Here is a 22,567-nt window from a genome sequence, read left to right as displayed (position 1 = left end):
AATTATCCTCCAAAATACATATAGAGCTATGTAAACTTAGATATTATAAAGGAGAGATTGTCTAATATATCTCTTTAAATATAAAAAAGAATGAGAAAAATCACCCATGGGTAATAATCACAAAAGAGTGGCAGTACTAGATTCAGCAAAATGCTGCCTGACTCCAAATTTAATACTTAAACTTATTACTCCTTTGTCACCAAGACACTAGAATTTACCTTTCCCTTTAGTGTTAAATTGTAAAAATTCCAATAACTGCTATAGGAAAACCTTGCTATTCTAGCCTGTACTAAGATTTTCAGGAGTCTGGTACATAATGAAACAGTATGGTATTTTGTTATTTTATCAGGGAGTAGAAAATTAAACCAGATGTGACTCGCCAGGCTGTAATCATTAAAAAGCAGATTTTCTTGATCTCTTAGTAGGTTATTCTGAGATTAGACCTCAAAACTTCTGAATTATCAATATCTAGAAGCAGCAATAAAAAGTTATTCTAACATTTCCATACACTTGCCTCCTCTGGTTCTGGTTTGGAGGCGGGAACTTGAGAAGCACAAATATCTACTTGTCTGTGGAGCAGTCCTCAAGAGCACAGGTCTTGATTACTCAGGCACAGTGCTCACCTTTCCATTTCTTTCTTCTTCTATAACTTCCATTTCCACCAGCTTTTGTATCTGCCTGCCATTTCCTGAAAGCCAGGGTGACTAATGAGTGCCAGAGGCAGCAGATGGGAAGGTAAGCTTTTCTCATCTGCCCTCATATATTAACTGGTAGGATTTCTTGTTCTTTCCTATAACATTCCACTCAGTTGATCACTAAACAGTCAGAAACAGTGTGAAAGGCATTTGGTACTTGTTTAATACAGGGATCAGCATCAGAGATTATGCAGGAGATAGATGGAAACATGGTTTGAATTTACTTGTGCCTCAGTCGGGAGAGTGTGGTCAAGCCCTACCTGCGATGTAGTATGTCCATAGCTCACCTCCTAACTCTTGCCCCAGACCTGGCTATTGAAACTTTATTACAGCTGATGCAGTTTTTTGTTTTTGTTTTTTTTTTAGCTGATGCAGTTTTATAGTAGGTATACCTAAACTCTGACCTCAAAATCAGCTTCATTATGTGATAGGCCATGTTAAATTGCTAGCAGATTCATAAGGAAATCCATCCTTCCAAATGCGTGAAAGGGCTCTGAGTTCTGTTGGTCATGAACTCTGTGAAACAGTCAGCTCCAATTATTCTGGGATTTATTTCAAGTCAGAGGATCAGTAAGGTCTTTAGAATGTTCTTCTCTTCCTATAGTGGCTGTCCTTTTGGTCATTTCACTGCTCATTAGAACTTGCAATAGGGGACCATAGAAAAAGAAGTGAAACATCAATTCTGTCTATTTTGTGGTAGTGGATAACAAAATAAGCTATTGTGACAATGCAGAAGATGTGGAAGCTACTGGTTGTAATAAGGTTTACAGATTATCTGCACATTACTTATTGAGGTTTATTTTATAGATGTGGGAAACTGGGAATTGCTTATAGCCAACTACCTTTGCTATCATCTTTACTGTTCATTTTTTTTTTATCATAAAAGCAGTGGTAATAAAAACCTAAGTATATATAAGCATGAAATAAAAACAAATTCTCTCTCTACCTCTCCTGCAGTCCCACTCCTAAGTAACCCATTTTGGACAATTTTATTTTTAGATCTATTGATGAGTTCTGTTACTGTAAATAATATAATTCTACTGTTTTATTTAACAAATCTAAACAGTTGTCTCTTACCTACCAACTCTGAAAGATAAAGATGAAGAATTTAGCCCATGTATATGATTTCGCTTCATGTTCATTTAAAATTTTTTTTTAACATTTTCATCATTAACTTTATAACCCAAAAGAGTAGGTTTAAAAGTTTGATCAGCTGAAGCAAAGAGCTGACTCACTGGAAAAGACCCTGATGCTGGGAAAGATTGAAGACAAAAGGAGAAGGAGGTGACAGAGGATGAGATGGTTAGATAGCATCACCTACTCGATGGACGTGAATTTGAGCAAATTCCAGGAGATAGTGGAGAACAGAAAAGCCTAGTGTGCTGCAGCCCATGGGGTTGCAAAGAGTCAGATATGACTTGCAACTGAACAACAACGACATGTCAAATTGCACACACACACACAAACACATGTACAAGTGCCATACAGACATGAAGTTTGCTCTAGTACTTCCACAAGAAATATTTTCCAGAAATGGTGGGTAAAAGATAAGAAGTATATTCATGACTAAAATACTGTGACTTTACCCTCCTGCTTTGCCAATATTTTGGCTGAGTATAGTACTTTGAAGTTATATGGCATTTGTGTGTGTGTGTGTGTGTGTGTGTGTGTGTGTGTGTGTGTGCGCGCGCGTGTGTGTAAGTTTGAAGGCATTTGCTGCATTGCCTTTTGGTATTCTATGATATTGATTAGACTTTGGATGGCGACCTGTTATTCTGTTTATTAACACTCTTCCCTATTTTTTTCTTGAAAACTTTGGGGATTTTTTCCCCCTCTGTCTTTGAAATTTTAATTTTTCATTCATCCTGCTTGGCATTCTACCCACCCTGAATCTGAAAACTTGGGTAGTACTTTAATTCTAAACCATATACTCCATCTTTTAAAATCTTACTCCTCTCTTTCATTTTCTCTGTTCTTTTTTTGTAGGACAGGTATTAGATATGTGTTGGATATCTTGCAATACTTTTGTAACCTTAGGCTTTTCTATTAAATTCTGTATCCTTTTCTATGTTGATTTATATTGTGGGAAATTTCTGCGACTGTATTATGGCTTCTTTCCCAATTAAAAAAAATTTGGTTAATCACATTCTAAATTTCTAAAACCTCTTTCTTATACTCAGATTTCTTTATTTTGATTTAGTATCCTATTTTTACTTTTTGGAGTCAATATTTTCTTAAACCTTTCTGAAAATATATAATAAAATACTTTCAAGTTTTGAATTATTTTTACTTTTGAGGTCAATGGTTTGGTTTATTTTCCTTCATTTTTGTGCCACTGGTTTTCCTAAATTCTGAATGAAATCAGTTTAAGACACTTAATCTTTTCTTTAAGATTTTTTTGTTCTAAATACTTGATTATTTTTAAATTTTATTTTTAATTGGAGTGTTATTACAATATTGTGATGGTTTCTACTATACATCAACATGAATCAGCCGTAGGTATACTTATGTCCCCTCCTTCTTAAACCTCCCTTCCACCTCCCTTCTCATCACACCCCTCTAGGTGGTCACAGAACACTGGCTTTGGGTTTCCTGTGTCATACAATAAATTCCTACTGACTATCTATTTTACAGATGGTAATGTGTAGGTTGGGCTTCCCTTGTAGCTCAGTCGGTAAAGAATCTGCCTTCAGTACAGGAGACTCAGGTTCGATCCCTGGGTTGGGAAGATCCCCTGGAGAGGGAAATGGCAACCCTCTCCAGTATCCTTGCCTGGAAAATCTCATGGACACAGGAGCCTGGTGGGCTGCAGTCCATGCGGTCGCAAAGAGTCAGGCACGACTGGGCAACTAACATTTACTAGTGTATATAGTTCAGTGCTGCTCTCTCAAATCATCCCACCTTCTTCCTCCCCCACTGTGTCTAAAAGTCTGTTCTCTATGTCTGCATTTCCATTGCTTCCCTGTAGATATGTTCATCAGTACGTTTTTCTAGATTCCATTTATATGCGTTAATATATGATATTTGTTTTTCTCTGACTTCACTTTGTGTAATAGGCTTTAGGTTCATCCACTTTATTAGAATTGACTCAAATGAAAATCGCTCTGAAATCAGGGTGCGTCTTAAAATCAGAGAAATGTCACAATTTAATTGGCAGTGCTTTTTCTGTGATACATAAAATAACATGTTCTACAATTAATATCATCCTAGTTGAAAGGAAACAAATGATCTGATCACCTGCAGTTGGTTGTTAACACTCATGAGTTAGAGCAGCTGGCGTGGTTTCCTTACACAGCTATTTAAGCCTGATACCTCTAAGGGCTTCCCTGGTGGCTCAGCTGGTGAAGAATTCGCCTGCAATGTGGGAGACCTGGGTTTGATCTCTGGGTTGGGAAGATCCCATGGAGGGGGGAATGGCAACACACTCCAATATTCTTGTCTGGAGGATCCCGTGGACAGAAGAGCCTGGCAGGCTGTGGTCCATGGGGTTGCAAAGAGTCAGACATGACTGAGTGACTAAGCACAGAGCACAGCACAGCATGATCATGTTAACTTCTGCTGCTTCTTCATTTAGGTGTGGTTCTCACCCTGGTCTGCACATTGCAATCACCTGAGAAGCTTTATTGAAAACACAAATCCCTGGATCCCACTTTCAGAGATTTTGATTTGGTGTGTAGTCTCGGTGAATCTAAGGTGCAACCAAGATTGAAAGCTATTGGCCCAGAGCAACTCTGAAATCTAAAATGTCAAAGGGGAGGCAACATAAAATATTGACTACCAGCACAGCTTCTGTAGACAAATTGCCTAGCTTTAAATTCCAGCTCTACTGCTTAGTATCTGTGTGATCACAGGCAAGTAAATTTCTCTGTGACTCAGATTTCCTCATCTGTATATTGGGGGCCATAACCATGATAATGGTTCTTAAGGTTATTATATGAATTCGTGAAAGTGTTAGTTGCTCAGTCATGTCTAACTCTTTGCAACTCCATGGACTGTAGCCCACCAGGTTCCTCTATCCATGGGATTCTCCAGGCAAGAATATTGAAGGGGGTTGCAATGTCCTTCTCTAGGAATCTTCCCAACCCAGGGATCGAACCCAGGTCTTTCACGTTGCGGGCAGATTCTTCACCATTTGAGCTACCCAGGAAGCCCATATGGATTCAATAAATTAATATTAAACAATATTTAGATCACAGTGTTACATATATGTAAATATACCAGCTCACTAAGCATTTTTTCTCCTATCTCTTTTAGTTTCTCACTCTCCAACACTCTGAACTCTGACTTTTTGCAGAGTCCATCATTCTGGAGGTAGTTTTGCTTACCTCCAGAAGTCTGTGTACTAGACTCCATGGTCCATCACCTAGTCCTTCTAAAAGGAAAATCTCCTTTGGCTCCTGAAATACTGTTTCATTCTTATTCTCCTTTGATAATCTTTTCCAGTGTTCTCTGCCACTCTCCCTGATTTTGTAGCCCTGTTGACATTCTGAAGAAGCAAACCACCCATTGAGCCATTTTTTAATTCTCCTTTTCTACTCCTCACTTGGACTATTGATTGCTACTGAGAAAAAAGGTGTCATTACAAGTTCATAGTCTGCAATGCTACTCAAGTTCTCCATACCATCTGATTTTTCTCATGCATTGATTCTTCTATTTCTCACACTGTGAGAAACTTCTCCCTCCATAAACTGTTTATTGGATCTCTTTTCCATATAAGAAAACAACTTTTCCTCCTATTGCATGAAAGGTTATAGGCTGTCAATTGCAGGCTTTCTCACCTTCCTACAAATGGACCAACTGATGCATGTAGCCTTACCTCCTTTCCTTTGAGTCTCAAAGAAAAGTTGTATATACTTCCTGCTCAAAGGGATTCCAAACATCAATGTTCTTGGTCATTCTCATTCCTTCTCTACTTTTCTCTCATTCTCTGTGCCTCTCTCTGTCTCTCTCGTGTGTTTCAACTTTTTCATGTCCTTTATTTAGATTCTTAACATATAATATACTTAAGCCTCTCATGAAAAAATCCTTCTCTCTAAAAACCGCAATTTATTTGTCCATCATTTCATAGACAAGTTACTCAAAAGAATGTTGTACACTTACCTTCTTTCCTGTCTCAGATTCTTTCAGTCTCATCCTCAGTTCAGTCCCTCGGTCATGTCCAACTCTCTGTGACCCCATGGACTGCAGCACACCAGGCAGCCCTGTCCATCACCAACTCCTGGAGTTTACCCAAACTCATGTTCATTGAGATGGTGATGCCATCCAACGACCTCATCCTCTGTCGTCCCCTTCTCCTCCCACTTTCAATCTATCCCAGCATCAGAGTCTTTTCCAATGAGTCAGTTCTTCCCATCAGGTGACCGAAGTATTGGAGTTTCAGCTTCAGCATCAGTCCTTCCAATGAATATTCAGGACTGAGTTCCTTTAAGATGGACTGATTGGATCTCCTTGCAGTCCAAGGGACTCTCAAGAGTCTTCTCCAACACCACAGTTCAAAAGCATCAATTCTTTGGTGCTCAACTTTCTTCATAGTCCAACTCTCACATCCATACATGACTACTGGAAAAACCACAGGTTTGACTAGACGGACATTTGTCAGCAAAGTAATGTCTCTTCTTTTTAATATGCTGTCTAGATTGGCCATAACTTTTCTTCCAAGGAACAAGTATTTTTTATTTTCATGGCTGCAGTCACCATCTGGAGTGATTTTTGGAGCCCACCAAAATAAAGTCTGTCAATGTTTCCACTGTTTCCCATCTATTTGCCATGAAGTGATTGGATTGGATGCCATGATCTTAGTTTTCTGAATGTTGAGCTTTAAGCCAACTTTTTCACTCTCCTGTTTCACTTTCATCAAGAGGCTCTTCTGTTCCTCTTCACTTTCTACCATAAGGGTGGTGTCATCTGCATATCTGAGGTTATTGATATTTCTCTTGGCAATCTTGATTTCAGCTTGTGCTTCATCCAGCCCAGCATTTTTCATGATATACTCTGCATATAAGTTAAATTAGCAGGGTGACAATATCTGGTCTTGATGTACTCCTTTCCCTATTTTGAACCAGAAAGAAGGGAAAGCCACTAGACCATTCAGATATGACCTAAATCAAATCCCTTACAATTATACAGTGGAAGTGAGAAATAGATTTAAGGGACTAGATCTGATAGAGAGAGTGCCTGATGAAGTATGGGTGGAGGTTTGTGACATTGTACAGGAGACAGGGAACAAGACCATCCCCAAGAAAAATAAATGTAAAAGAAAAAAAATGGCTGTCTGAGGAGGCTTTACAAATAGCCATGAAAAGAAAAGAAGTGAAAAGCAAAGGAAAATTATACCCATTTAAATGTGGAGTTCCAAAGAATAGCAAGGAGAGATAAGAAAACCTTCCTCAGAGATCAGTTCAAAGAAATAGAGGAAAACAATAGAATGGGAAAGACTAGAGACCTCTTCAAGAAAATTAGAGATACCAAGGGAACATTTTGTACAAAAATGGGCTCAATAAAGGACAGAAATGGTATGCACCTAGCAGAAGCAGAAGATATTAAGAAGAGGTGGCAAGAATACACAGAAGAACTATACAAAAAAGATCTCCATGACCCAGATAACCACAATGGTGTGATCACTCACCTAGAGCCAGACATCCTGGAATGTGAAGTCAAGCGGGCCTTAGGAAGCATCACTACGAACAAACTAGTGGAGGTGATGAAATTCCAGTTGAGCTATTTCCAATCCTGAAAGATGATGCTGTGAAAGTGCTGCACTCAATATGCCAGCAAATTTGGAAAACTCAGCAGTGGCCACAGGACTGGAAAAGGTCAGTTTTCATCCCAATCCCAAAGAAAGGCAGTGCTAAAGAATGGTCAAACTACCACACAATTGCACTCATCTCACATGCTAGTAAAGTAATGCTCAAAATTCTCCAAGCCAGGCTTCAATAATGTATGAACCAAAAAAAAATATAATGTATGAACCATGAACTTCCTGATGTTCAAGGTGGATTTAGAAAAGGCAGAGGAACCAGAGATCAAATTGCCAACATCCACTTGATCATCGAAAAAGCAAGAGAATTCCAGAAAAAAATCTATTTCGGCTTGATTGACTTTGCCAAAGCCTTTGACTATGTGGAACACCAGAAACTGTGGAAAATTCTGAAAGAGATGGAAATACCAGACCACCTGACCTGCCTCTTGAGAAACCTGTATGCAGGTCAGGAAGCAACCCTTAGAACTGGACATGGAGCAACAGACTGGTTCCAAATAGGAAAAGGAGTACGTCAAGGCTGTATATTGTCACCCTGCTTATTTAATTTATATGCAGAGTACATCATGAAAAATGCCAGGCTGTATCAAGCACAAGCTGGAATCAAAATTGCCAGGAGAAATATCAATAACCTCAGATATGTATGCAGATGATACCACCCTAATGGCAGAAAGTGAAGAAGAACTAAAAGCCTCTTGATGAAAGTGAAAGAGGAGAGTGAAAAATTTGGCTTAAAACTCACCATTCAGAAAGCTAAGTTCATGGCATCCAGTCCAATCACTTCATGGCAAATAGATGGGAAACAGTGGAAATCATGGTAGACTTTATTTTTCAGGGCTCCAAAATCACTGCAGATGGTGACTACAGCCATGAAATTAAAAGATACTTGCTCCTTGGAAGAAAAGTTGTGACCAGCGTAGACAGCATATTAAAAAGCACAGACATTACTTTGCTGACAAAGGTCCATCTAGTCAAAGCTATGGTTTTTCCAGTAATCATGTATGGATGTGAGAATTGGACTACAAAGAAAGCTGAGCACCGAAGAATTGATGCTTTTGAACTGTGTTGTTGGAGAAGACCCTTGAGAGTCCCTTGGACTTCAAGGAGATCCAATCACTCCATTCTAAGGGAAATCAGTCCTAAATATTCATTGGGAGGACTGATATTAAAGCTAAAACTCCAATACTTTGGCCACCTGATGGGAAGAACTGACTCATTGGAAAAGACTGATGCTGGGTAAGATTGAAGGCAGGAGGAGAAGGGGACAACAGAGGATGAGACGGTTGGATGGCATCACTGACTCAATGGGCATGAGTTTGAGTAAACTCCAGGAGTTGGTGATGGACAGGGCTGCCTGGCGTGCTGCAGTCCATGGGGTCACAAAGAATTGGACACGACTGAGCAACTGAATTGACTGACTAAAACACACCCCTGATCTCTATTTTTTTAGACATAGCTGTCTAATAGAACTTTCTCATTGAATGGCCTAAGGAACCTCTGAAATTGGTCTCATTGACTTTTCCTCAATCTTGTTTTCTTTCAAGTTTTACTGATTTTAGGAATTAGTGAATGATAATTTAGTAAACGACTTCCAACACAGAAATCTAAGACTCACTCTGGATATCACTCTCACTTTCATTTCATACTCTAGATGAGTTTTTAAAGCCAGTTGCTGCTATTTCTATAACCTCTCTTGTCTTCCCTCCTTACTATTGTTTTACCTACTATCGTATTAACTCAGCATTTGATCTTTTATTGGAGAACTTTACTTTAATTGTCTTTTAACTTGCTTCTTCCATTACAACCTTTATAAGAGAATTTTTCCCAAAACTTATGTAGAAGGAAATGAATGTCTGTATATTTTAAAGTGGATATTAAACTTGTTTTGTCTTAATATCTATACCATTATAAAGAGTGATTTGACCCATTTTGTGAGAGAAGGTAAGACTATTTTATTTCCCAGGGAGCAGAGATCAAGCAGTTATGTTTTCTAAAGATATAGTCCATCCTGCACTGTGGAAAAGAGAAGCCAACTTTCTTCATACTAGTAATTTGAACTATTCAACTGTAGCTTTAATGGGTCACTGTGGTTGCTCTTTTGACAGAAAACAGTATAATTTTCAGGATAATAGAGATCTTTTTGCCATGCATTTTGCTTTTTTGTTGCTTTATGAGTGAGTAGAACAGAGGTTCTCAAGGTGTGGTTCCTGGACCAGAAGCATAATTATCACGTGGGAACTTGTCAGAAGCACAGATTCTTGGCTCCTACCCAAGAACTACTGAATTTGAAATTCTGGCCATGGGATGCTGCTAATATGTGTTTAAAAAAGCTCTCCAGGCAATTCTGATGCAAGCTAAAGTCTGAGAAATACTGGCCTAGAATAATGTCTGCCAAATAGTAGGTGTTGAATAATCATTTGTTGAGAAAAAGGATGAATGTTTGTACAAAGAGATAAAAGCAACCTCAAGGTTGAGGTTGCTGGGTTGCTATGGAAGGCACTGTAGAAGCTTCCAGGAACCTTACTGATTCAGAATTCTCTCTACATAATCCTTTTCTTTCTGATAGAGGGACTCAGGTTGCCCACAACTAAGACCTGAACCCTTTGGTGTTCTGGCTGTCAAATAGTAGAATGTCTCTTTATGTGTACCAAGAACTTTTCTTTAGAATCAAAACTCCCAGAGCAGTCCCTGAACATCAGTCAGGAAAGTTGCAGGAAGCTTTATTTTGGGAGTGGCTGTCAATAGTCTGAACTGGGTCAGCAAGGGACAAACACATGCAGGCACCGTTTGTGATAGTGTTAACATATGTGTCTGATCTCAGCTTAAATTATGTCACAGGCATTATAGCACATGTGCACTGGCCCTAAGCATTTTTCTCATTTTGATTCTGATGCAGTCTGTATAAGATGCTCCAGTCTGTTGATTCTAATTCATTTCCCCTAGAGCATCATGAAATATGATCCACAAATTCATCTGTCTTTGATTCAGCTTTCTTAAAAAAAAGTATGACCCCATTTCTAAGGGGAGAGCTCTGGTCAGCATAGTAAATATAGTCAGACATAAAAGTCCTATTTGCAATTACAAATAATCCCCTCCATTACTCTTAAGAGAAGTTTCCCCCTTGTTTCTAAAAGATAATTATTGAAAATTGAGGTTTGGGGCAAGTGCTTTTCTAGAGCTAGTGAGAAAGTTATGTAACCCTTAACTAGGGAATACCACTATGATGCTTCAAGAATACCAGGCACATGAGCCCCCAAAATGCTGAAGGCACATGGAATAATGTCACAGAGGCTCCCTCCCATGCCCTGTGTTGACATTATCAGTATCTCCAAACTGATTAACCCTTCAGTCTTTGTTCTTAATGCCTAAGCAGTGGTGAGCAGGATGAGAGCAGGGGAGCTGGGTGAGTTACTCTCCTGAATGCCTGTGAAGTTAATAAAATGGGTTCTGCAAGTACTGTGATGCTGGAGGTCTGGTTCAGACAGCACTAGCTAAGGGAGCCTCAGACACAGGAAGTGTTAATTAGGTCCACCTGAGACTGATGCGCACTCTCTGTGTAAAGTTCTGTCTGAGAACTGTGTAAAGTTCTCAGTGAACTTTACATTTTAAACTCAGCCAGCTAAAAACTGAACACTCTCCCCAAAGTTATAAATATTGGTTGGAGGGTGGCGTGATAGGTAGGGGCAAATGAAGTGTGGCTACTTCCTGCAAAGAGTTGCCCCATTCACCCATCCTCAGGAGCTGATGTAGAGGAAAACAGCAGTAGCTGAACCCCTTGAACATAGCTGTCTGGACTTCCTGGGAGTCAGCAGCTGGTGTACTTGGCTACAGGCTATCAGACAGCTGCTGAGGCAAGTGGATCCCAGTAGCCCACTGAGAGGGAACTCAACTCGTTCTCACTGACATGGTCTAGAACACCCACAGGGGGATGGTAATAAGGAAAGTAGGTACTCTAGGCCCATTATCTCAGGGGATGAAGGGAGAATAGTGGCAGAGCTTCAGCCCTTCCTGGAAAATTTCAGAGGAAATCCAAGCTAGGCTGTCTTTTGAGCTTTAATTTCTCCCAGAACTGCTGGGGACTCTGAGTGGAGAAGACTGGGCTTTCTTAGCAAGTCACAAGAGCTCATTGTATTCAAACTGCTCCCTGAAAAAAACAAATTTATCCTGAAGGATAATCTTACCCAGGCCTGTTGGGCCAGAATTTCTTGAAATGAGTTGAGGGTGGTCAGTGGTTGGAGTCAGTGAATTGTAGCCAGAATTTGAAAGCCAGTAGGGAGCCTCACTATTGACTGTAACTAACCAGTTTAGAATGCTAGGCCCACACTCTCAGAAGCATGCCACTTCTTGTTCACACTCTGTGTTTAGATGCCTACAGAGAATCGAGGGCACACTGTGATAATTTACTCTTTTCTAGGAGTCATATCTCCTAGACTCCTCGAGCTAAGCTTCAAGAACTTTGATTTCAGGGACTTTCCAGTATCCGAGTAGCAGAAAGAAATTGAGAAAGGAACTTTAAGCCAAGAGTAATGTTTTCTCTCACCATGATTGAAATGTGGAATGTGTTCAGGGTAAGAACGCAAACAGAATTGAATGACCCCGACCATTTGAAAAAGATCCAGAAATAGTTCATTGTATGAAGTTAAGGATTTGAGAGTTAATAAATAAAAGAGTTGCCAAATGGTGGCATAACCTTTGAATCTATGCAATCCTTTTGTTTCCCACAATGATGGTGAGTAAGAAAGCCATTCTGAGAAACTGATCCTATGACTCTGACAAAGTCAAAAAATGTGAAATTCAAACCCATGCACAGTATATAAGGTCTTCTAAAATCTAAATCCTACCAGTCTCTACAGCCATAGGTCTTATCACATTCACAGTCTCCCAAACAGTGCCCAGTCCATAGCAAACACTCAACACAAAGGTATGTAAGATAGAGTTCTGTCTGGATCTGCTTCATCTTTGAAGAACCACTCAGACTTATGAAGCCTTTCTCATGCTCCCCTTTCTCCAGATATAGCAGTTACTATTGCAAATGTAACTGGCTTCACTGGCTCAAAGAACATGAGTTTGAGCAGGTTTCAGGAGATGGTGAAGAACAGGGAAGACCAGCATGCTGCAGTCCAAGGGGCTACAAAGAGTCAGACATGGCTGTGTGACTGAACAGCAACAGTTGCGTATGTACATCTCCTTATGCAAGAAGAATATTGTTCTACTCATTCTACTCTGTGTTCAGAGGACTAGCATAGTCCCGGGGTTTCAGGGCATACACAAAAGTATTGAATGAATGAAAGAATAATAAACAAGCAACTGAAGCACAGGATATATAGTGCCTTAACCAACAGTATTTTGTAGAGCCACAACCTGGATTGGAAATTAAATATAAAAATCTTAATCCCAGCTCTCTTCAAAATCCCATCACAAATTCTGTCACATGAATCCTTCTTTGCTTTGTTTTGCATTGAATATCTATAGCTATATATAAAGTGAACGCCTGGTGAGTGGGTGGGTGGTGGTGTTCACTCTTATTTAGTGAAATGTGAATATGTCAGAATTATAGAAAATAGAAAATGGTGTATGCAAAGCTGTCAGTCCTCATGCCTGTTTTTTTTTTTTTTAAATCTGAGATGGTGCCGAGTTGGTTCAAACTTAATATTCACATCCATTTTATCATATCAAATATGATCATTAGCAAACAGTGTTTGATGGTAGCTATTTCCTGACTGACAATAACCATCCGGTAGAACCCACTTTCCCATATGCCTGGGGCTGATACAATTCAGATAGTGTGGAAAATAGTAGGAGGAAGGAAGTAATTAAAAACAAAGGGGACACTGGGGCCAGGGGGTAGGTACCAATTTTATCTCACACAAGAATATCTCTATACCTATTCTCTGAAAGTTATGGGTGGGGACAGAAATGCTATTTTTAAAACTGTCTCATATCTTCAAGTTGGCATGCAGTCCTGCCCATAGGATGAGTGTCAGGAAACCCTGAGGGTGGGCACAGTGTTTAAAATAAACTCAGTCTGTAGCCTAAGAAAACAGGAAGAAATTATCTCTAGATGCTGTGGATGTAGAGGAAGCTGGAAAAGGGGATTGTGGTAAAATTATAAATTCAGTGCCCCGAACAATATTTTATAAGTGTTTTTTACCCCTCACCATCGTAAACAGAACTTCTCTCTCACCAGCAATATCTTCACCATGCAGAGCAGAGGGTTGGCATAGTTGAGTGGGAGGGAGGCTGGCTGGCAGGGTTCCTAAGCATTGCAGAGTTTTCTGAAGCAATAGCATCACCCAGAAAGCCAGAGAGAAAGTGTTCAGCAATAATTTGTGAACACCAAGGATGCAAAGTAAGGAGGACTGCATTCTTAATTTCAGAAATATCCTGTTGCAAAAATCGACTGGTTATTCATTAAATTCCTGTGCTGTTCTTTCTGACTCAGCATTTAACTAGATTACATTATCCATCGTTCCCCTGTTCTCAGTTGTTCAGTCGTGTCTGACTCTTTGCTACCTCCTGGACTGTAGCCCATTTTCCAGGCAAGAATACTGGAGTGTGTTGCCATTTCCTACTCCAACCCTTCCCCTACCTCTGGTTAAATGGAGCCATGTGGTAAGTTCAGGCTAGTGAAATATGGGCCAAAGTGATTGATACCATTGGCCAGGCCTGGCTCATCATCCACTACTATCTCTTTCCTCTTTCACAGCCTGAGCAGAGAGTAGTCTGAGCCTCTAGAGGAGGGAAGTACCCCAAAATAGATAGGGCCTGTGTGTGTATGATCTACTCATGAATTGGCCAACCGAAGAGAATGTACACCCCCCACCCCCCATAGCCATCCATTTGAATTTCATATGTCATTTGATGAAGCCACTGAGATTTGAGAGTTTATCCTTTGTAGGAGAGATACAGCTATAGCTTCCAAGTCTTTCACAAAAATGACTCAAATGGTCTCACATACCATGTCCTCTCATGTTCTCTGTCACTCTCAGGAGCACTTTCTTGACATCTCCCCTCCTGTTTTGGGCATGCAAGCAAACTGTTCATTCAGAATGTCAAAAATTCACTTGTGGCTAGAATAGTAATGAAATCTAAATAGCCAAGAAATCAACAGAGCAATTCTTTGGATAAAAGCTTTAAAGAATTGAGGGGACATGATGAGCAAATCTTTTAGTCATCTTGGCATTCTTTTCATTGATGCACACATGTAATTTCAACTAAAGTGCCAGGTCCCCGTGGTTCCTGAAAGCTGTGGGGTTTAACTAGAATTTAAACAGCTTTGGTTTCTCAATTTAAAGCTGAGATGTTGAAGTGAAGTTATTAAGCAAATAGAAAAATAATCTGTATATCTGGAGTGTAATCATATAAGATTGGAATTTGGATAGGGACTGGGAGACACATAAAACAGGGACCCTGGTGAGCAAAGTATTTTCTCAAGGTCCTGCTGCATATGTGAATTTTAATCTAGATATACAGTCCTCTTATTTACCTGAGGGATGACTCAGGATGCAATACTCAGGCAAGGGCAAGAGCAACCTTGCATTCTGTCTGTCACTCAGTCTCATTTGTCTGTTGCTTCTACTCAAGGATAAAAAGGAAATTCTTTCTTTAATAAAGACGCTCTCCTGGCTCATTGCATTTCCTTACTGTTCTACTTCCCTCTGGGCACTTGGGCCTTGTAGTAAATGTAAAGATAAGAGCAGACCTACTTATGATTACATGTCTTTTAATTTCAAGGCTGCAGAGGCACTGTGCAGGTGAGCCTGAGAAGTGGGCCTCGAGAGTCCTGTGGCATTTGTGACAATATGCAGTCCTGAAATACATTCAGTTGAATTCAGTGTCTTTTAAGTTTCTCTCCATTTCAGAGAGACCCTAGACAATAGTGCTAACCCAAAATGGAGGAAAGATCCCTGAGTGATAGTAAAGAAATAGTCCCAAGAAAACGTCTCATCATAAACTATAGTATGATTTACAAGTACATTTACTTCCTGTAAAAACTGCTGCCTACTGATGTTAAATTCAGTTGTTTGCTATATTTGAGGTAAAGGAATATGAGAATACCTGACATGGGTTACCATCTTCCAGAAGCCCTAGGAGGAGTTCTTTTGCTTCTGCCTCCTGCCATAAAATGGCCCATCACAGTCAGAGATTTCTTCTTTAGCTTGGGTCCAGGAATAAAACAATACATGGAATAGAGCCAAATGGAATCAAGCAGGGACACAGAATCTGCAGTCAAACTGCAGCCACCAATTATAATGTGCTCTGTTACTGAAAGCCACTAAGATTTTGGGGTCATCTGTGAATGCTGCAAAGCTGATGAATATACCACCTGATCAGGAACCCTAGGAGTGAATTTTGCTAATGAGAGGAAAAATGTATTGAATTAAACCCCTATATGTTTTTTAGTTATTTATTTGTAATTTTGTTATATGCAAATCCTTCCTCATTTCAATACCCTAGGATATTCATTAGCCCTTGAAACAGAAGGGCTATAATGATGTAGATAGGCAAGAACCTGGGTCCTCATACAAGGTAGAATTCAAAGGAATCAGCTTGAGACTTCTCCAGAAAGCTGGGATAGGGTTGAACTTCCACCAACCCTATTTACTGTAAGCCATTACAGTGAAAGAGGAGTGTGAAGAAGCTGGTTTAAAGCTCAACATTCAGAAAACTAAGATCATGGCATCTGTTCCCATCACTTCATGGCAAAAAGATGGAGAAACAGTAGAAACAGTGGCAGACTTTATTTTGGGGGGGGGCTCCAAAATCAGTGCAGATGGTGACTGCAGCCATGAAATAAAAAGATGCTTACTCCTTGGAAGAAAAGTTGTGACCAGCCTAGACAGCATATTAAAAAGCACAGACATTACTTTGCCAACAAAGGTCCATCTAGTCAATGCTATGGTTTTTCCAGTAGTCATGCATGGATGTGAGAGTTGGACTATAAAGAAAGCTGAGCACCGAAGAGTTTATGCTTTTGAACTGTGGTGTTGGAGAAGACCCCTGAGAGTCCCTTGGACTGCAAGGAGATCCAACCAGTCCATCCTAAAGGAAATCAGTCCTGAATGTTCATTGGAATGACTGATGCTGAAGCTGAAACTCCAATACTTTGGCCACTTGATGCGAAGAACTGACTCATTTGAAAAGACCCTGATGCTGGGAAAGATTGAAGGCGGGAGGAGAAGGGGATGACAGAGGATGAGATGGTTGGATGGCATCACCAACTCAATGGACATGAGTTTGAGTAAACTCCGGAAGCTGGTGATAGACAGGGAGGCTTGGCATGCTGCAGTCCATGGTGTTGCAAAGAGTTGGACACAACTGAGCGACTGAAATGACTGAACTGAGCACATTACAGGTAGAGTGTGGCAGCTTTAGTATATGTGCTCAGTTGCCTAGTCATGTCTGACTCTTTGCAACCCTATGGACTGTAGCCCACCAGGCTCCTCTGTCCATGGAATTCTACAGGCATGCATACTGGAGTGAGTTGCCATGCCCTCTTCCAGGGGATCTTCTTGACCCAGGGATTGAACCCAGATCTCCTGCATCTCCTGCATTGTCAGGCAGGTTCTTTACCACTGAGCCACCTGTGAAGCAGCTTTAGTATATTTCTTTGTAATAGCTACTTAAAGTTGACTTTTCTTTTATCTTTACCCTATTTTACTCCCATATCTTCTAGTAACAGTTTCTTAGCAACATCATTTTGGAAGGAAATGGGTTCTTTCAAGCTTGCACTGCAACCTGAAGATGCTTGCCATTGACCTCTAGATTTCCTGAGAAGCTGCATAGATTCTCTAATTCTCACTCAAATCCTTTGAGTTATTCTCTCTCCATGATTCAAGCATATGTCCACCTTTCTACCTACTTTTCTCCAGCTCTGCTCTTAATTAGACCTAGGATATATTATTTTGTGTTAGCTTTGTTTTTGGTATCTACTTTTGACAATTTACTCTTCCTTTTCCTCACCCTCCTCTCTATATGTCCAAGTGAACACTAACCTGTACCATTATATGACTGGGAGACAGTTCACCATGAATCCCTTATTTTTCTGCACAACTTGTGAGCAGAAGCACTGACAACTTTTTGTTCCAAACTGTGTCTTCAAGAGTGTATATGGCAAACTACCTTGGAAGATAGTGGCATTGTTTTTCTCCAGAGGAGAGAGCAGGCTTGTTTGCTGTCCAGTTTAATAAAGACAATGTCTTCCTCAAGGATAAAGATTGGGTGGATTTGCTTGCAGCCCACTATAAAAGATTGAGTCTTCCTAACCTCAGGATTCCTTAGCTGTGATAAATATAACTGTATTTACCCCATAGCAGTTATCTGTGCCTACCTGTGTCAACTTTGGGGGCCTTAGAGGACACAGGGAAGTGGCACAAACATAAATCTAATGCTACCTGATGAGCTGTGAGTAGTAAATTTCTTTGTCTCTGACCTATAAGACTTCGGCCAGCATTTTAAACTATGGGAGGCTAATTAATCAGCTTGCAAGTTGGGCAAAATCTTGGATTCTTCTCTGTTTTTGACATATACTACCACTTAAATTGACTTTTCTCATAGCTCAGTTGGTAAAGAATCTGCCTGCAATGCAAGAGACCCTGGTTCAATTCCTTGGTTGGGAAGATCCCCTGGAGAAGGGAAAGGCTTCCCACTCCAGTATTCTGGCCTGGAGAATTTCATGGACTGTATAGTCCATGGGGTTGCAAAGAGTCGGACATGACTGAGCGACCTTCATTTTCACTTTCACCACTTAATTATAATTTAAGTCATGACATACAATTCATCCTAAATTTATATTTTAAATATCTGTATTTATATCATATATAAAACACCTCTTCCTTAAAAAATATAAGGTAGTAAAGCCACAATATACCCACAACACACACGAACACAATTATCACCATATTCCTAAATGTTTAATGCGGTTCCTTGTTCAAATGATAATTTTGTTCAATGACTGAATTGAAAACTAGGAAGAAATTGCACATTATTTACTATCAAACCATCCACCCATTTATATTTCTAGTTACTACTGTGGTTCTGGATAGAATGGAGGAAAGTCAACAATTGATTTCACATCCAAAACAACAATCCAGTCTAGCTGATATCTCCCAGAAATGGATGCACTGGTTTTATTAAGAAAGTATGAAGTCATGTCATTCCTACCTGTCCAGGGTAGAGTCAGGGCTTTGTCCATTTCAGAGAATGTTTCTTATCCCCTGACCCTGACCACACTATCATGTACAGCACTGTAAATATCGGTTGAGTATCTCATTCAACATTGTCTTTTGAGCATCTTTTCTTTGTAAGAAAGTACTAGGCCCTGGGATTTAAACATGTAAATGGGCAAATTATAATTTAAAAAGTAGTAATTAATACTACATAGTAACAGTAATGGTGAATAATAATGCAATTAAAAACTCTGTGGAAGCATAGAGAGGGGTAACCAAACCTAAGGGTTGAGGTAAATAGTATGTACAACACCCATATTTATATATCCCAACCCAACTGGGGGCTTCACCCACTTTTATTTTACTTCTGGCTTCTTAGACATTGTTTTTTTACCATTTTGGCAAACCATCCATTCCTTTTTTTCCTGTCCTGATACCTTACTTTCAGCTTTACCTACCAACCTTTTGCACCTATAAAAAGTCCTTAGTTTGGCTTTTATCTCTTATAGAATTTTATTCTGGACACCTTATTTTCATGTTCTGCTCTTGTTTTCCTGGTGCAGACCATGCAAAGTCACCTTGCTTGAGTTTAATGCAGGCTGGGCCAAAGCATCTATATTTCTTAAAGTTCCTAGTATGTATTCTAATAGCAGGCATTTTTAAGGATCCTTGTCCTAAGATCTTCTACAACTCCACCAATTCTGAATTGAAATGGCTTATGCATACTTGTTGGGTTTCCCAGGTGGCACAGTGGTAAAGAATCTGCCTGTCAATGCAAGAAATGCAACAGATGCAGTTTGGATCCCTGGGTTGGGAAGAGTCCCTGGAGAAGGAAATGGCAGTCCACTCCAGTATCCTTGCCAGGTAAAATTCCAGAAGGCTGGTGGGTTATAATCTATGGGGTCAGACACGATAGAGCACGCATGCACACACATACATTCTGCATGCCAATCAGCTCATCCTGGTATCTGGCTTTTACCTGTTTAGTTTCTCTTAACTGTAGCCTAGACTCCATTTCTTCCCAGTCTGCATTTTGACTTCAGAAAGAATAGAGAAGCAGTGCTAAGACTGTTTTCTGATTAAGGGTTAACAGTGTCATTTCAGAGATAGAACTAGAATTCAGTGGACTTATATCAAGTCTCACAAGGTGTGGAAAATCACAAGCAGGACTTAGGGTTAGCCTCTGTCCATCCTAGACCCAGTAGAGAAGAAAAGGGAGAGGAGAAACAAAAGGAGAAAAGATGACAGCTTTCCACCTCCCTGGTAGGGTAGCATACACAGAAATTAGAGAAAAGATTGGGAGTTGCCATGGTAGCCTGAAACTCCCCTCAGAAACCAAGAACCTTCCTTGTCCAGCCATGGGAGGAAGAGCATCTTTCTCACTAAGTCTCAGCAGAGGCTCTGGCAGTGTCATGCACTAGAGGTGCACGCCTGCTCCAGAGATGCAGCCCTCTTTATTTATGCAGCAAGTGACACATTCCTAGTGTAACTAGGCATATAGTGGCTAGGATGCCCAAACACAAGAAACCCACTAATTTCTTTAAAATATGTAATTATAAATCAATCACACTTTTACATTTCAAACATTTTTACATGTAAAATCAAGCAACTGAATTATAATCATATTGCAGTAGTCAGATTTATATTTATGTCTTTTAGTCTTCCAACTAATTTAGGTAGGAGATAATCCAAAAACCAGAAACAGTATCATTACACTATGGTATTTTGAGGGGATATCTAGCACCCTTAAAAGCACTGGCTTAAAGGTACCTGCCAATTTAAGTTGTTTGTGGAGTGTTGAGTGGGCTGAATATGCCCAGGGATCCCTATTTTTATACCACTGTAATCTGAGACCTAGGGGCTGCTATTTAATCAGTCAGTCAATTGACTATCTATTTGACCAATTAATTAAGAAAACATTTGTGTGTTCAATCCCTCAGTTGTGTTAGATTCTTTGTGATCCCCTGGACTGTAGTCCACTTGGCCTCTCTGTCCATGGAATTCTCCAGGCAAGAATACTGGAGTGAGTTGTCATTTCCTTCTCCAGTGGGTCTTCCTGACCCAGGGATCTAACCCATGTGTCCTGAATTGGCAGCCAGAATTTTTACCACAAAGCCACCAGGGAAGCCCCAGAGATGTACATGATGTATGTAAAAGAATATATATAAAGGAGGTATATATAGTACTCTTCTCCAAAGGGGCTAAAGTGACATTAGAGTGAGGCGGAAAGGTAGAGTGTCAAGGATTTTGTAGGATTTGCAACTGAATTTATCAGTTGCAAAATGTTGAAGAAGGCAGAAATTATACAAACTAAAGAAGGATGGAGCTATGAGATACCAATAGTCCAGAATATTTGTGCAGGGAGGGAGCAACAAAAAGAGCCAGGGGTCAAATCAAGGGGGTCTTTGTATCATGCTAAGGAGTTGGACAGTAGTCGATTTATGATAAGGAATATTTAAAACTAGACTGCCTTGATCAAGCTGTGTGTGTGTGTGTGTGTGTGTGTACAAGCCTATGTGTTTGAATCTCAGCAATCTCTCAAACATTGGAATGGCAGTAGTCAAGGGGCTCTAGTATGATTGCAGACAAGGAGATTAGCTAAGAAGTAATAGATGATATAATTATGACCTATTTCAGTGGTAGGAGTTGGAGATGTGAGAAGATACTGAGAACTGACATGGGAAAATGACTGAGTGAATGTGGGGGTGAGGAAAGGAAAGGGGTTTTATGGCTTGGATACTTGGATGAAGAAATTATCATTCACCAAAACAGGGAACCTGGTTGTGGGGTGCAGTGTGTTTGGGGATGATAAGTTAGAGATGAGATGAGTTGGAAATGTCTATGGAGTATGTATAGAAAGATGTCTGATAGATAGTTTTATATACAAAGAGCGATATCGACTGAATATATAAATTTGGGGCTTGTGTCTAGAGATGGAGTAGTAGATAAACTCTTCTACAGAACATGTTACAAGATTGAAAACAAAATTCTAGAGGGGGTTTATAAAGCATTGGTGTGTATACAAGTCACCTGTAGATCTTACTAAAATACAACATTTGATTCAGGTCTTTGGAGTAGACATGCTATCATTTCTAGCTGGCTACTAGCTAATGTTGATTCTGCAAGTATAAACCACATTTTGAGTAGCAAGGTTTTAGAAAAAACTAGTGTTTAAAGACAGACCGATATTAAGAAGTCCACAAAAAGACTGAGTAGAAGTCAAAGATGTAGGAAAAGAATGGAGGAAAAAGGAGTTATTATTTTGGTATCCAGTGGAAGACTGAACATCATGAAAAAGAAAATAGTCAACAAAAAGTCAAAGACTGCTGTCAAGTATAGTTAAGAATAGACCGGTAAATGTCAACCAAAATGGGAAGTTTGAAGGTAATTTTTTAATTTGGACAGAATAGTTTTTGTATCATGAAGAGATCAGAGGCCAGTAGTAACAGAGAACTATGTGAATGGTGGGTGAGGAAAAAGAGACAGCAAGTATGAACTAATTTTTGTAAAGAAAAACGAAACAAAAACTTGACTATTGTGGGAAAGAGATCAATTGGGTGATAAGTGTGATAAAAGTTCGAAAATAGATCATCATTTTTAAGATAGAAAAGACATACAGTTATGGTAAACCAAATAATGCCCCCTTCCTCAAAGATACTTTTATCCTAAGCCCTCAGACCTGTGAATATATTACCTTAGGTGACAAAAGAAACTTTGCAGATGTAGTTAAATTAAGGATATTGAAATGAAGAGATTATCCGGGATTATTCAGGTGGCTCAAGGCAATCACAGGGGTTAAAAGAAGAAGGCAGTAGGGTCAGGGCCAGAGGAAGAATACGGCAATAGAAGTGGGAGTGATGCTAACGCTGGTTTTGAAGAGGAAATAGTCAAGGAAAGTGAGCAGCCTCTAAAAGCAGGAAAAGGAAAAGAATGGGTTCTTCCTTAGA

Source organism: Cervus elaphus, chromosome 19 (assembly GCF_910594005.1).
Source record: "Cervus elaphus chromosome 19, mCerEla1.1, whole genome shotgun sequence".
Classification (NCBI taxonomy): domain Eukaryota; kingdom Metazoa; phylum Chordata; class Mammalia; order Artiodactyla; family Cervidae; genus Cervus; species Cervus elaphus.
The sequence above is the reverse complement of the archived record's forward strand: the minus strand, read 5'-3'. Positions refer to the sequence as shown.